Source organism: Patagioenas fasciata, chromosome 21, assembly GCF_037038585.1.
Source record: "Patagioenas fasciata isolate bPatFas1 chromosome 21, bPatFas1.hap1, whole genome shotgun sequence".
NCBI classification, from domain to species: Eukaryota; Metazoa; Chordata; class Aves; order Columbiformes; family Columbidae; genus Patagioenas; species Patagioenas fasciata.
The window spans coordinates 5,034,334-5,046,929 of record NC_092540.1 but is presented as its reverse complement, the minus strand read 5'-3'; the positions used below and the strand labels follow the sequence as shown (position 1 = coordinate 5,046,929).

General features: G+C 55.4%; 1 protein-coding gene across 9 annotated transcripts in view; it reads left to right on the top strand.

The window, feature by feature from the left end:
• Positions 1-12,596, top strand: part of PPFIA4 (PTPRF interacting protein alpha 4) — a 60,988-nt gene that overhangs the window by 13,198 nt on the left and 35,194 nt on the right. Inside the window, exon 1 of one of the 9 annotated variants that reach the window (XM_065854576.2) lies at positions 6,345-6,365. The exons of the other annotated variants lie outside the window; for them this stretch is intronic. The gene's annotated coding sequence lies outside the window, so the exon portion shown is untranslated. Of the gene's footprint in view, positions 1-6,344; positions 6,366-12,596 lie in introns of those variants that run through there. 9 annotated transcript variants of the gene reach the window in all.

Sequence of the window (12,596 nt, the reverse complement as noted above, 5' to 3'; positions counted from 1 at the left end):
CCAGCCTGGGAGTCTGGGATTCCATGATTGTGTATGAGCACGGCAGGTAAAGGTCGTCTCAGGTGGGTTGGGGGTTGCAGGCAGCATCTGAGCTTGGAGAGATGGCAGGAGGACATGGCATGGGAGGACGGGCAGAGAACCACTTCTGCTCAGATGAGCATCCCACTGACCCTTGACACATTATTCATTTTCCCCTGCTTTACCCTGGAGGGACTGCAGCATTGCAGCCTCTCTGGCTCTGCGATGGTGATGTGGTGGGTCTTGGGGATGAGCTGCTTCAGGCTGACCCATCCCTAAGTCAGGGCTGGTGGAGCTGGGCAAGAGCACATGGGCTCTCTTTGGTCTGATATCTGCAGGAACAGGGCACTGCAGGATGCCCAGGGCCCAAAATCACGTCATAAAGAAGCCAGAAATTTAAAGCTGTCTGTAAAAATGGACACTAAACCATCTAAAAAATGTTGGTTCCGCTGCTGTGCGTGCGTTGGGTGTGGAAAGGGACTCCCAACCCCGTGCGTGTCCTGTTGGCTTGACAGCTGTAATACACTGCTTGCTTTTAATAGAGAGGGCGCGCGACGTTGTCATCTCAGACAGCAGATGTGTTGCCAGCACGTTGGGTTCATCCCCTTCATCCTCCCTCCATTCGTTTTAAGATTTTCTGGCCAGCCCTTTTCCCAGTGCCCCCAGGAGGGAGGGAGGGACGGAAAGATGCTCAGACAGAGGGACCGGGATGGAAACCACCGCGCCTGCTTCTCCAGCCAATCATGCACTGATGTAATTACCTACATTTAATTTCTTTAAAAGCCTGCTGAGCTGCAAACGCTCTTTCCCCGTCTCCCAGCGATGTCTTATATGGATCGGCCCAATCCTGCTCTCACCTCCTCCTCCTGGGGTGGATCGGGGGATTGTCCCTGCTGCCCGTGCTTGGTCACGAGGCCACTTGTCACAGCTCAGAGTGTCCAGGAGCCCCTCGAAGTGCTGGGGGGGGCGGGCTGCAAAGTGCTGCATCAAGGGGCTTTGTGCCAGTGGGCGTAACGGGCGTGGATGCTTCATGGACACCCTTTGGTGGTGATGGATGAAAACACAGGCCAGACTTGATGGTGGCATGGTCAGGCCCACCACGTTCGCAGTCCTTTTGGGCTGGGCATGGCTGTGGGACCTTGTGGAAAGCACAGTGGGGACAAGGACACAAGGTCCTGGGGCTGGCAGTGCCACGCGGGGCTGTGCCCGGGGTGCACCGGGTGCTGCTGGCAAGGACACGGAGCTCACTGCATTAGCTCAGCTCCACAGAACTGACATTTTAAGAGGGAATGAGTTGGAAATTGAGCTGAACTAATGCCCGGCGCTGCTTTTTGTGATGATAAAAGCTCAGATGAGAGCTCTGCTCACACAGAGAAGAGCTGCCACCCCACTGCAAACTGCGACACTCCCCACACTTTCTGGAGCAGGTTTGTGTTAGTTCCCTCAATTTGAAGCTTGCACTGTTTGTTCAGATCCCCCAAACCAGGGGAACAATGCTGGGGACTGTATTTCCTCTGGCCGGTCTCTCTGCTCATCCAGTGTGGTGCTGAGCATCCCAAGATCAGGTGAAGAGCACCAAGGCTGAAGGCAGGGCAGGGCATGCACTGTTGGGACTGTGGCAAACAGGGTGGGTGCCAGGGCCACTGAATGGGCACAGTGACAGCATGGGTACTAATAGTTGCCCTGTAGTGCCAGCACCTTTGCTGGCCTCTTTGGGGACATCTGGAGGGGACAGTGACAGAATCACAGACTCACAGAATGGTTTGGGTTGGAGGGACCTTCCCAGCTCCCCCAGTGCCACCCCTGCCATGAGCAGGGACATCTTCACCAGCTCAGGTTGCTCAGAGCCCCGTCCAGCCTGGCCTGGGATGTCTCCAGGGATGGTTCATCCACCACCTCTCTGGCCAACCTGGGTGAGAACCTTGTTTCTTGCGAGATACAAGGGTTAAAATGCGAGAGAAATGCAGGAGAAGCCTTCCTGCGGCACTGCCCCGTGTACCGAGAGAGCTTCAGCTCCAGGCTCATTTTGGGTAAGGAGGAGTCTGGGTTGAAGATGTGGACTTGCTGGATGTGGGTTAGACAGAAACAGACAGAGCTCCAGTGCCTGCACTTTGCCCCTAGCCGCCTTTTAAATGTCACTGTCCTCAGATGTCCCCGCACGGCTGCTTCTGCCATGTCATGCCATGTCCTGTCACTTGCCGTGAACCGCGGGGATGAGGCGCCGGGGGCTGACACTGGGCGGCAGTGGGTAATCCCAGCCTGGGCTGGGGGTGAATGGCAGTTTGTCCCCATCTCTGCTCCTTACTGGGACCAGTCCTGCCCTCTGTGCTCCTCTGCCGGCTTCATCCACCCCTTCCAGACCACAGCCAAGGTGCCAAAGGACCGAGACTCGACCAGGGAAGGTTGTGGTTCTCCCCAGCATGAGGATGCTTGAGAAGAAGAGCAGATTCTGACCAGGTGGGGATTACACCCCACGATCCTGTTTTGCCCTGTACGGAGCTGAGCACCACACAGCTCTGAGCCCCATTCACCCCTGTGTCCCAGGGAGGGAGGAGATGCGGGGGGGTTGTTGCAGAGTTGTCCTGGTTCTGGATCAGGCCCCATCATCTTCAGAGCCTGCCTGCAGCTGAGAATCGCGCTGGTGTCCTCCCCACCACCACTCACTGCAGCTGAGCCAAAGCTGTTTAGTAATTAGCTGCGCCATCAGCAAAGGGATTAAATAACTTGCTGAAGGTACAGAACAAAATGAAGGGAGAGCAAAAGGGGTGAGTGCAAGGCTGAACTCTCCCACATCTCTTGAGCTACCGTGGCCATCTGAGTTGTCTCTGGTTGGGGTCATTCAATGCCCAAGCCAAATGCCACCACTCTTCTGGAATAGCTGCCTGCTGTGGTGGGTATTGGTGTGCAGGTGGGGGAAGAGCGGGTGAAGCTGCCCGGCAGAAAAAGGCCTAGGGGTGTTGGTGAGAGCAGCTGAACATGAGCCAGCGTGGGCCCAAGTGGCCAAGAGGCCACCAGCATCCTGGCTGGTACCAGCACTGGTGTGGCCAGCAGGCCCAGGGCAGTGACCGTCCCTGTGCTGGGACGTGGGGAGGACAAACCGCAAATCCTGGGGACAGTTTTGGGCCCCTCACACCAAGAAAGGCCTTGAGGTGCTGGAGCGAGTGGAGAGAAGGGAATGGAGCTGGTGAGGGGCTGGAGCACAAGTGTGATGGGAGCGGCTGAGGGAGCTGGGGGTTCAGCTGGAGAACAGGAGCTGAGGGGAGACCTTCTGATCTCTGAACTGCCTGAAAGGAGCTTGGAGCCAGGGGGGTCGGGCTCTGCTCCCCAGGAACAAGCGCCAGGAGCAGAGGAAACGGCCTCAAGTTGCACCAGGGGAGGTTGAGGTTGGATGTGGGGAACAATTTCTTCCCCAAAGGGCTGTGGGGCATTGGACCAGGCTGCCCAGGGCAGTGCTGGAGTCACCATCCCTGGAGGGTAGGACAGACGGACATGAGGTTCTCAGGACATGAGGCAGTGCCAGGGGTGGGGGAACAGTTGGACTCATTGATCTTGAGGGTCTTTTCTAACCAAAATGATTCTCTGATTATAAGAACCCCCTCTGCATCTTTCCCCGGGGCTCGGGGGCGCCCATGGCACAGATTTCAGCAGCCGCCCTTCGCTGGTGACTCTTCCCCCTCGCTGAATAAATTAGCACCAGCAAGTGCTGGCGGTGTGTGACTAAAGCGGGGCAGGGGCTGGTTGGCAGCGAGGAGGAGGAGGGCTCCCGGCTCCCGGCTCCCGGCTCCCGGCTCCGGGCCGTCAGGCTCCCAGCTGAAATAACTCCTCAGCAAAAGTGTCGTGGGGGAGGGAGGGATGCACCCCTGGCAAACCTCAAGAGAAATCATGGAAAATCACCAGCTATCCCTCCAGCTCACAGCAGCCATTGACACCCTGGGCTCTCCCCTTCAGTCCCCACTGCTGAGAGCGGCTCAAAATTTCACCCTGCTCGCGGGGAAACTGAGGCACAAAGCCTCACATTCCCGAAGGTGAGGGGACTTCTGCAGCGATGCCACCCCAGTGACAAGTGCACAGTTTTCTCCCCATGGTTGCAGGCTGAATCCATGTGCCTTGTTCCCTCTTAAAAGGACTCTGCATCCCCTTTGGGCTGGAACCCAGTGCGATTGCTGGGATCCCAGTGCTCACCTTTACCTGCAGATTCATTGAGGGGCTGGTTCACCTCGATGTGCTTCTAGAAGAGCCGTGACGGCTGCATTTCCCTCTGTTACTTGTTTAAACTAAACTGGATGAAGCAGAAGTCCAAGGCTTTATCCTAACGGAGCAAAGGACACAGCGTTTAGTTGCGAAAGTACAGAAAAAAAGGATGAAACAGCCACAGAGATGGTGAGCAGAGCAGCTATTGAAAAAGGAAATCATCGTAACCAGCGTTGTGGCTTTTCTGCCTTGGGCCAGTTGCTGTTAATACCCTTCCCTGTCTCTGTGGATGGACCTGAGTGCAAACCACATCCTGGAAGAGATGTCTCGGTGTCATTCATGCATCAAGCGCATCCTCCTGCCCCCTTCCAGAGAGCCCGGCTCGCGGCACAAAGTGGTTTCCCAACCGCTCACCCATTGAAGGAATCGGTATTTCTCTGGTGTTGCCAGCAGTCCCGTCAATACAGCAATGCTGGCGGGTTTTCATGGAAATCCGCTACAAAACAATATTGTTGTGGGTGACTGGAGTGGGATTGCGGCAACAAGTTTTGGGGGATTTGGTTTGTATTTCTAATGGTTTGGGGTAACCCCTTCTGCCTACTGGGCAGCCGGGTGAGATACAGCTCATGGGGCTTGTTATGGTGACCATGGGGTCACAATGAATGCTACAGGCTCGGGGAAGAGCGGCTGGAAAGTGCCAGGAGGCCACCAGCATCCTGGCTGGTACCAGCACTGATGTGGCCAGCAGGCCCAGGACAGTGACCGTCCCTGTGCTGGGACCTGGGGAGCCCAAACCTCGAATCCTGGGGACATTTTGGGCCCCTCACACCAAGAAAGACCTTGAGGTGCTGGAGCGAGTTGAGAGAGGGGGACGGAGCTGGTGAGAGGCTGGAGCACAAGTGTGATGGGAGTGGCTGAGGGAGCTGGGGGTTCAGCTGGAGAACAGGAGCTGAGGGGAGACCTTCTGATCTCTGAACTGCCTGAAAGGAGCTTGGAGCCAGGGGGGGTCGGGCTCTGCTCCCCAGGAACAAGCGCCAGGAGCAGAGGAAACGGCCTCAAGTTGCGCCAGGGGAGGTTGAGGTTGGATGTGGGGAACAATTTCTTCCCCAAAGGGCTGTGGGGCATTGGACCAGGCTGCCCAGGGCAGTGCTGGAGTCACCATCCCTGGAGGGTTGGACAGACGGACATGAGGTTCTCAGGGACATGGGGCAGTGCCAGGGGTGGGTTATGGTTGGACTCCATGATCTTGAGGGTCTTTCCATGCACAAAGATTCTGTGATTCTATGATTTTCCCTTATTTCACCATCACACTGACTGGGCTCTCACGTGAGCTGATCACACTGGGATCCTCATGGATTTAGCAGCAACTTCAGACCTGTCGGCCTCTCTCCCCTCCGTTGTGTTTTTCCCTGTTGCAAACCCAGAGATGATGTTGGAAGGTGAGCCTGGGCTTGCAGAGTCTCTTGGCCAAGCTTTGGGATCCCACTTGTCAGAAGGATCACCCAGCTTGGAGCCCTTCCAAGGCTCATTCCCGTCTGTCATCTCACCCCAAAGCGCAAAAGCGCGCCGTCTGTGTGTTGGTGTCTTCACCCCAGCAATCCCTTCCCATGCCAGATTCCTCCTTGCAATAAACCGAGATTACTCCTTTCTCTGGGGTCAGCTGAGGACACGTAACCCATTTTGGAAGCAGGGAAACTGAGGCAGGGACCATGACATGACCAATACAACACAAAAGAGGGTGACACAGTCCTGTAAATGGGTGTACATGACCAAGTTTGGGTGCCAACCCCTATGAGGGGTGTTCACTGTCCCTTGCACCCCATATCTGTGCCAGAGGACCCGGCAGAGGTTTCGACTCGTTGTCTGACAAGCTTTTTGTTGCGGAACAATTGTGTTTCTGCACAATGGCGAGGAGCAGGTGGCTTTCTGAAAATACCCACTGGAAGTTGTGTGTAATGCCTCCCCTCCTACTGGGAACTATAAATATCAGTTGAATGCTAACGCTTACTTCTCTCTGCAAAGAAACAGCCAGATCTGGACATTTTTCCCCTCTGGTTTCTCCTCTGGCTTAGCGGCTTGGAGCGAGCAAGGGCTGAGGATGGGAACTGCTTTTTGGTTTTGGAGCAAGGCTTTGGGACAGAAGTGTGCCCATTAAGGTAAGATATTGGGAGTATCTGTCTTTTATTGCCTGCCCTGTCCTCTGTCCCCGTGCTTTAGGGGCACCTGCCTCTTCTCTGCTACCTCCGAGACAGGTTCAAAAGCTGGAGATGCTCCCCAAATGTCCTGTCTTGCCATGGTTGCATCTCCAGCAAGGGACAAGTTGGACATTGTCGTCTAGGAAGCAAAGGACACGTTGCTGCAGGTCTGGGGACCCCAGGTGACATCCCAAGCCTGGATGTGCAAGGAGGCACCGTTACATCTTTTCTCAGGTCTCCATCACAACCATAGCGCGGGTCTCTGCAGTGGTGACTCTCCTACAAATCTATCTCGCCCTTGAGTATGTGAATCTCATCCTTTGCTACTGAAAATTGGCACCTTATTTCTAGCCAGAATGCCTCATTTCCCTTATTATCCCTGGGTGTCCTGGCCACGGGCTGTCCCTGGCAGCAGCCGGGTGCCATCTGCACGGTGCCCTGTGCTCGGGAATGTGGAGGCACCATCACCATATGGGCCCTGGGGTAAACTGGATCTTCCTTGTCCCTCTCAGAGGACTGGAGGTCCCCAGAGGCCATGGTTTATTCCAGGAGTAAACGTAAGGAACTGCTGGGATGAGGCAGTATCTGGTGAATGGTTTTCTTATTGAAATGCAGCTTTTTCTCTGTGGATCAGCTCATGGGGGTTCAGCTGGAGAACGGGAGCTGAGGGGAGACCTTCTGATCTCTGAACTGCCTGAAAGGAGCTTGGAGCCAGGGGGGTCGGGCTCTGCTCCCCAGGAACAAGCGCCAGGAGCAGAGGAAACGGCCTCAAGTTGCACCAGGGGAGGTTGAGGTTGGATGTGGGGAACAATTTCTTCCCCAAAGGGCTGTGGGGCATTGGAACAGGCTGCCCAGGGCAGTGCTGGAGTCACCATCCCTGGAGGGTTGGACAGACGGACATGAGGTTCTCAGGACATGGGGCAGGGACAGGGGTGGGTTAATGATTGGACTCGATGGTCTTGAGGGTCTCTTCCAACCAACATGATTCTGTCATTCTATGATTGCCCAGGGAGCAGAGACCAGAGTGGTCAAACTTGCAGCCAAGGCTGCTCAGGGTCAGGCTTGTAAAACTGGAGGAAACCTGTGGAATACCCAGCGCAGGGTCTGTGCCCAAGCATGGGGACGGAGGGGGGAACAAAAGGATGGAGAGGGACCCTGGGGTTCTGTGGGGCTGTATAGAGGGGTGCAAGGAGCTCCTGGCACACGTGGGGCTCAGCTGGGTGTCCCCAATGAAGACAAACCCCATCCAGGCACCGTGGCAGGGCAGAAACGCCTCCGGAGGTGACATCTCAGCCCATGGCACAAGCACATGGCGGAGGTGTCTCTGAGACCTGCCAAAGTGAAGATTTCCTTTTCTAGGCTCTGCACTTGCAACAGGAGTCCCACTGTTCAGCCAGGGCGCTTCAGCGTTCTCTTTGTCTGGTGCGCAGGAATAATCTCAATTTTCTCAGCCGCTAATTGCCACATCTCCCATGAGGGTAAAATGCAAAGAGGGCTCTGTGGGTTGATGGAGATGTTGAGGATGTTCTTGCTCTGCCATCCACAAGCCCTCCCATGGCTTGGTGAGTCAGGACTGACCTTCCATGGGGCAAACACCTGGGATCGGTGGCTGGGACGTGGTTCCATCTGCGGGATGAGCTTGTGGGATATGTACGAGTACAAGTAATCGCGTTTAACGCAGCATCACAAGGAAAAGGTGCAAAAAGAAAGCGCTGCAAGGAAAAAACAACAGCAAAAGGGCATCGCCCTCCATCTCCCTCCGGAGTCTGGCTGGGCAGGGGTCAGCAGGGGACGCCGGGACCTGTCCTTGGCTGGTTCCGCGGAGGAGAAACCATCCTTGTGTCAGAGAGCTGCTGGTGTGGGCTCTGCTGCTGCTCTTTTGAGGCCGGGTTGGGCAGCTGATGAGGATTTTCCAGGAGCAGAAAAGATCAAACTGACGTTTTTATGGGATGATCAATCTCCGCGAGCTTGTTGCCTCCGAGGTGCGTGTTCAGCCCTCTTTGCCAGCTGCCTGCTGGGGCGATGATCTCGCTGACAGAGCCGTGGAGGTTTTTGTGCTTTCTCTTGTCAGGGCTGAGATGAGAGCGAAGCTGTTCAGAGAAAAACCGCCAGCCGGTCTCTGTCTCTGTGCACGGGCGGGTTCGTGCGTGGGTCAATTCGAGGTGTGCTTCTCTCCCCGGTGGAACAGGGAAAAACGGGGTGTTCCGTGGGTGCTGTACTTGGTACCACGGGCCGAGCATCCTCTGGGCACTCACACCCAGCAAATAATGAGCTCAAGGGCGAAAATAACACCCTTCACTCCCCATTAGCTGCTTTATATGTGGGCACCATCGCTGCAAAGCGGCCTCTCCAACGCGTGATTGTGCTGATTCCCATCCCAAAGAGCAGGGGATGCATCGTTTTGAGGCGGGGGGGGAAGGGATAGTAGAGCAAGCACGTTTTCACTGGCAACAAACCTGCTTCCAGCAAGTCTGTGCCTGGCAGCCCCGTGGGACTAAAAATACCCAGCAAAGGGCTGGAGCACGCAGTGGCTGTTTTCGCAGCTCGCCAGCTGTCTCCTCGCATCCTCACTCTTCTACCCAATGATTATCCCATCAGATAAGGCCCTCTAAACCCAGGCGCTAGCATTTGTGTAGTTTTACCAGATAACAGTTGAAAGGTTGGGATTCGTGGGCAGCGTTTTGCTGCTAATTGCAAGCAGGCTCAGGCTCCCCTGACACCCAGCGCTAAAGGGCGGCTTTGGTCCGTCCTCGCTGCTGCGGAGGTCAGCGGCAAAGTGTGCGATGTGTTGAGTCCATCTGCGCGCTGATGTCCCCAAGGTCCTTAGAAGTGACCGGTTGCTGGTGCAGATCCGCCTTAGGAACGCTGGGATTTGCTACGCGGGGATGGTGTCTTGTGTATGAACCACCAGCTGGGCTGCCGGGGGAAGGCGTGCGTGGGAATGGGAGATTTGCTGTTGCTTTTGCGGAATGGAGAAAATCCCAGGGTTTGAGGAGGTACGGAAATGAGGAGATGCTCATGTCGAGGGGAGCTGAACTGAGGCAGGAGCTTCCTGCACATGTGTGTCCCCCCATATGTGTGTGTCCCCATATGTGTGTGTGTCCCTGCACCCGTGCACGTCCCTATTGCTGTGCACATCGTCTGCTGGGAGGACAGGCTGAGAGAGTTGGGGTGTTCAGCTGGAGAAGAGAAGCTCGGGGGAGACCTTATTGCGGCCTTTCTGGACTTAAAAGGGGCCCATAAGAAAGATGGGGACAGACTTTTGAGCAGGGGCTGTTGTGATAGGACAAGGGGTGATGGTTTTAGAGTAAAGGAGGGAGATTCAGGCCGGACATGAGGAAGAAATTGTTGGCCCTGAGGGTGGTGACAGCCTGGCCCAGGTTGGCCAGAGAGGTGGTGGATGAACCATCCCTGGAGACATCCCAGGCCAGGCTGGACGGGGCTCTGAGCAACCTGAGCTGGTGAAGATGTCCCTGTCATGGCAGGGGGGGCACTGGGGGGGCTGGGGAGGTCCCTCCAACCCAAACCATTCTAGGATTCTATGATTCTTTGAGTCACTCAGCGTTGCCTTGTCCCGAGCACACAGTTTTATGCTGTATCGTGTCTTTGCTGAGCGTGCTCAGGAAGGCAGAGCACAGATGCTTTTGGGGAACTGCGAGGTGGGACGAGTCTGTCCTGGACCAGCATCGGTGCTGTTCAAAGTCCTTGTGACCCTGTTGTCACCGTCCCCAGGCTGTGCTCATCACCCCCAGCCTCCCTTCCCAAGCACAGCAGACAGAACAGGATACAATGTGCACAGGAACAGGTTGCAGTGAAGCGAAGTAGCACCCAAACCACCCATGCATGGGCTGAACCAAAAAGAGAATGAGCCTTTGGGTGATGCTTGGGGTAAATCTGTGCCTCCTCCTGCCCTGTGTGGGTCCAGCCCCTCGGGTTAATCCCGCAGGGACCCATGTCTGCAGAATCTCCTTGTGGTAAATGGTGAGTGAGTCTCTCCTTTGCAGCTGGGATAAATTTCCATCCCATTATTGCTCCCATCAGATTTATGTCTTGGCCATTCCCTGCAGCATCTCCCCTCCCTGAGTGCCTGCAGGGCTCTTCCCTCCGTGTCTTGATTGATATCTCTTAATTCACCTGCTAATTCATTTAATTGCTTCGTTTGGGACATGGGGACGTGGCTGATTTAACCGTTCCTGCCGTGCTCTTGGGGCCATCTGGTTTTCCGTGGCAGGGATGCGGTTTCTCCGTGCTCATCCCACAAGCAGAGGCACAGCAGCAAGATGAGGTGTAGAAATTGCCTCTTCTGGGTCTTGCACCTAAATTAACAGGGATAAACCTGATTTTTGCTCTTCTTGGCCGTGCTCGTGTGTGGGTACCACTGGGGCTGCTAATGAGGGAAAAGAGGGCTGGAAAATGTTTTACCTGCTCAGTTATTGGAATAGGGTTCATGTCCAACAGCCCAAGGGGGCTGGAGTGGTCCCTCCCTCTGTGCTTGTTGCTCCACCAGCCTCCTTTGTACAGGGATGCTGTGGGGACACGATACAAGTCACAGTTATCCTGTCATCAGTGTCACACAGCCAGGAAGGACCATGAACAAGCCTCAAAGGTTTGGGACAGCATTACGTGCTCTTAACAGGTTTCATCCTACTTGAGGAATGCGACTTCAGTTTATAAAGGAGGAGGAGGTGGGACAGACACTTGCGGGACACCCTGTCCTGTGTCCCCAGTGTGCAGGAACCGGCTTGCAGCGTAATGCACTGAGTGCACATTGAGGGGCTGGTGCTTTTTCCAGAGCTTTTCTATTTTTAGAGGGATTTTTGTGTCAAACTTCCCATCAGCTGATGAGCCAATGTCATCCAAAGAGCAGAGGTCCAGTTTCCCCGGCCCCGGCACTGTGTGTCTGCACACCTGGGTGTGCACAAAGGCATCTGCTATGCACGCTGCTTTGAACGGGAGCAGCGCCCGCTGTGCCGCCGAGCTGAGCGAGACACCAGCTTTTGTTCCAGCCCAAAGGGCCAGAACGGGCCGATCCGGCCCATGGCAGGTCCTTTTTGTCCGTGTGCGTATGGTGGTTTGAAAGGAGGGTGATATAAGGACATTCAGACTTACGGGGGTTCAGCTGGAGAACAGGAGCTGAGGGGAAACCTTCTGATCTCTGAACTGCCTGAAAGGAGCTTGGAGCCAGGGGGGTCGGGCTCTGCTCCCCAGGAACAAGCGCCAGGAGCAGAGGAAACGGCCTCAAGTTGCACCAGGGGAGGTTGAGGTTGGATGTGGGGAACAATTTCTTCCCCAAAGGGCTGTGGGGCATTGGAACAGGCTGCCCAGGGCAGTGCTGGAGTCACCATCACTGGAGGGCTGGACGGACGGACATGAGGTTCTCAGGACATGGGGCAGTGCCAGGGGTGAGTTAATGGTTGGACTCGATGATCTTGAGGGTCTCTTCCAACCAAAATGATTCTATGACTGTATCTGTTGTAAAGACTTAAAATCTTGCTAAGTTAAGTGGGACTATCCCATAACCAGTGTTAGAGCAGTGGCCCAGCTTATCCTCTCGCAGACAAAACCTGGCAAAGGTGGCTCTATGGGGTGGGCAGGTCCCCAGGGCAGCTGTGGTGACGGTGGCACATGGAGCCTCGCTGCTGGGGACCCTCATCCGGCCGCAGTGGGCTGAAGCTCACCTGAACGTCTGTGTCACCAAAAAGCCCTGTCTGGCATCTTACTCATGTCTGGGATGGGGACATCGCAGCCTCTGACACTGGTGGGTTTGGGCTGTGGAAGTGGAGCTGAGGCTGCAGGTACCAGCATCACCCCTGGGTTCAAATCCCTGGGTCCACCCATGCTTTTAAGCCAGCCTAAATCTAAGCTGCTGCCCAAGTTGGCAGCTCTGCTGCTGCCTCCATCCCCCGTGTAGAGATTTGACTGACACTGAGTGGCCGGTGCCACCACATCCGTCCCCATTGAGGCCACAGGGAGAGTGGGGATGAGCATTAATGTGACCATTCAACTCATTTGTTGCTGTAACTTCATGCCAGGTTTGGACCAAACTCAGGTTTGAGCCTGGTTTTCTGCAAAGGGAAAGTTTCTGTGGCTAGGGGACACTTGGGCCATGGGGTCCCTGGGCAATCAGGTGCTCCGCAGAGGGGACAGGATTTTGGGACGGGATCTCAGCCCCAGATATATGAATGCCAAAGG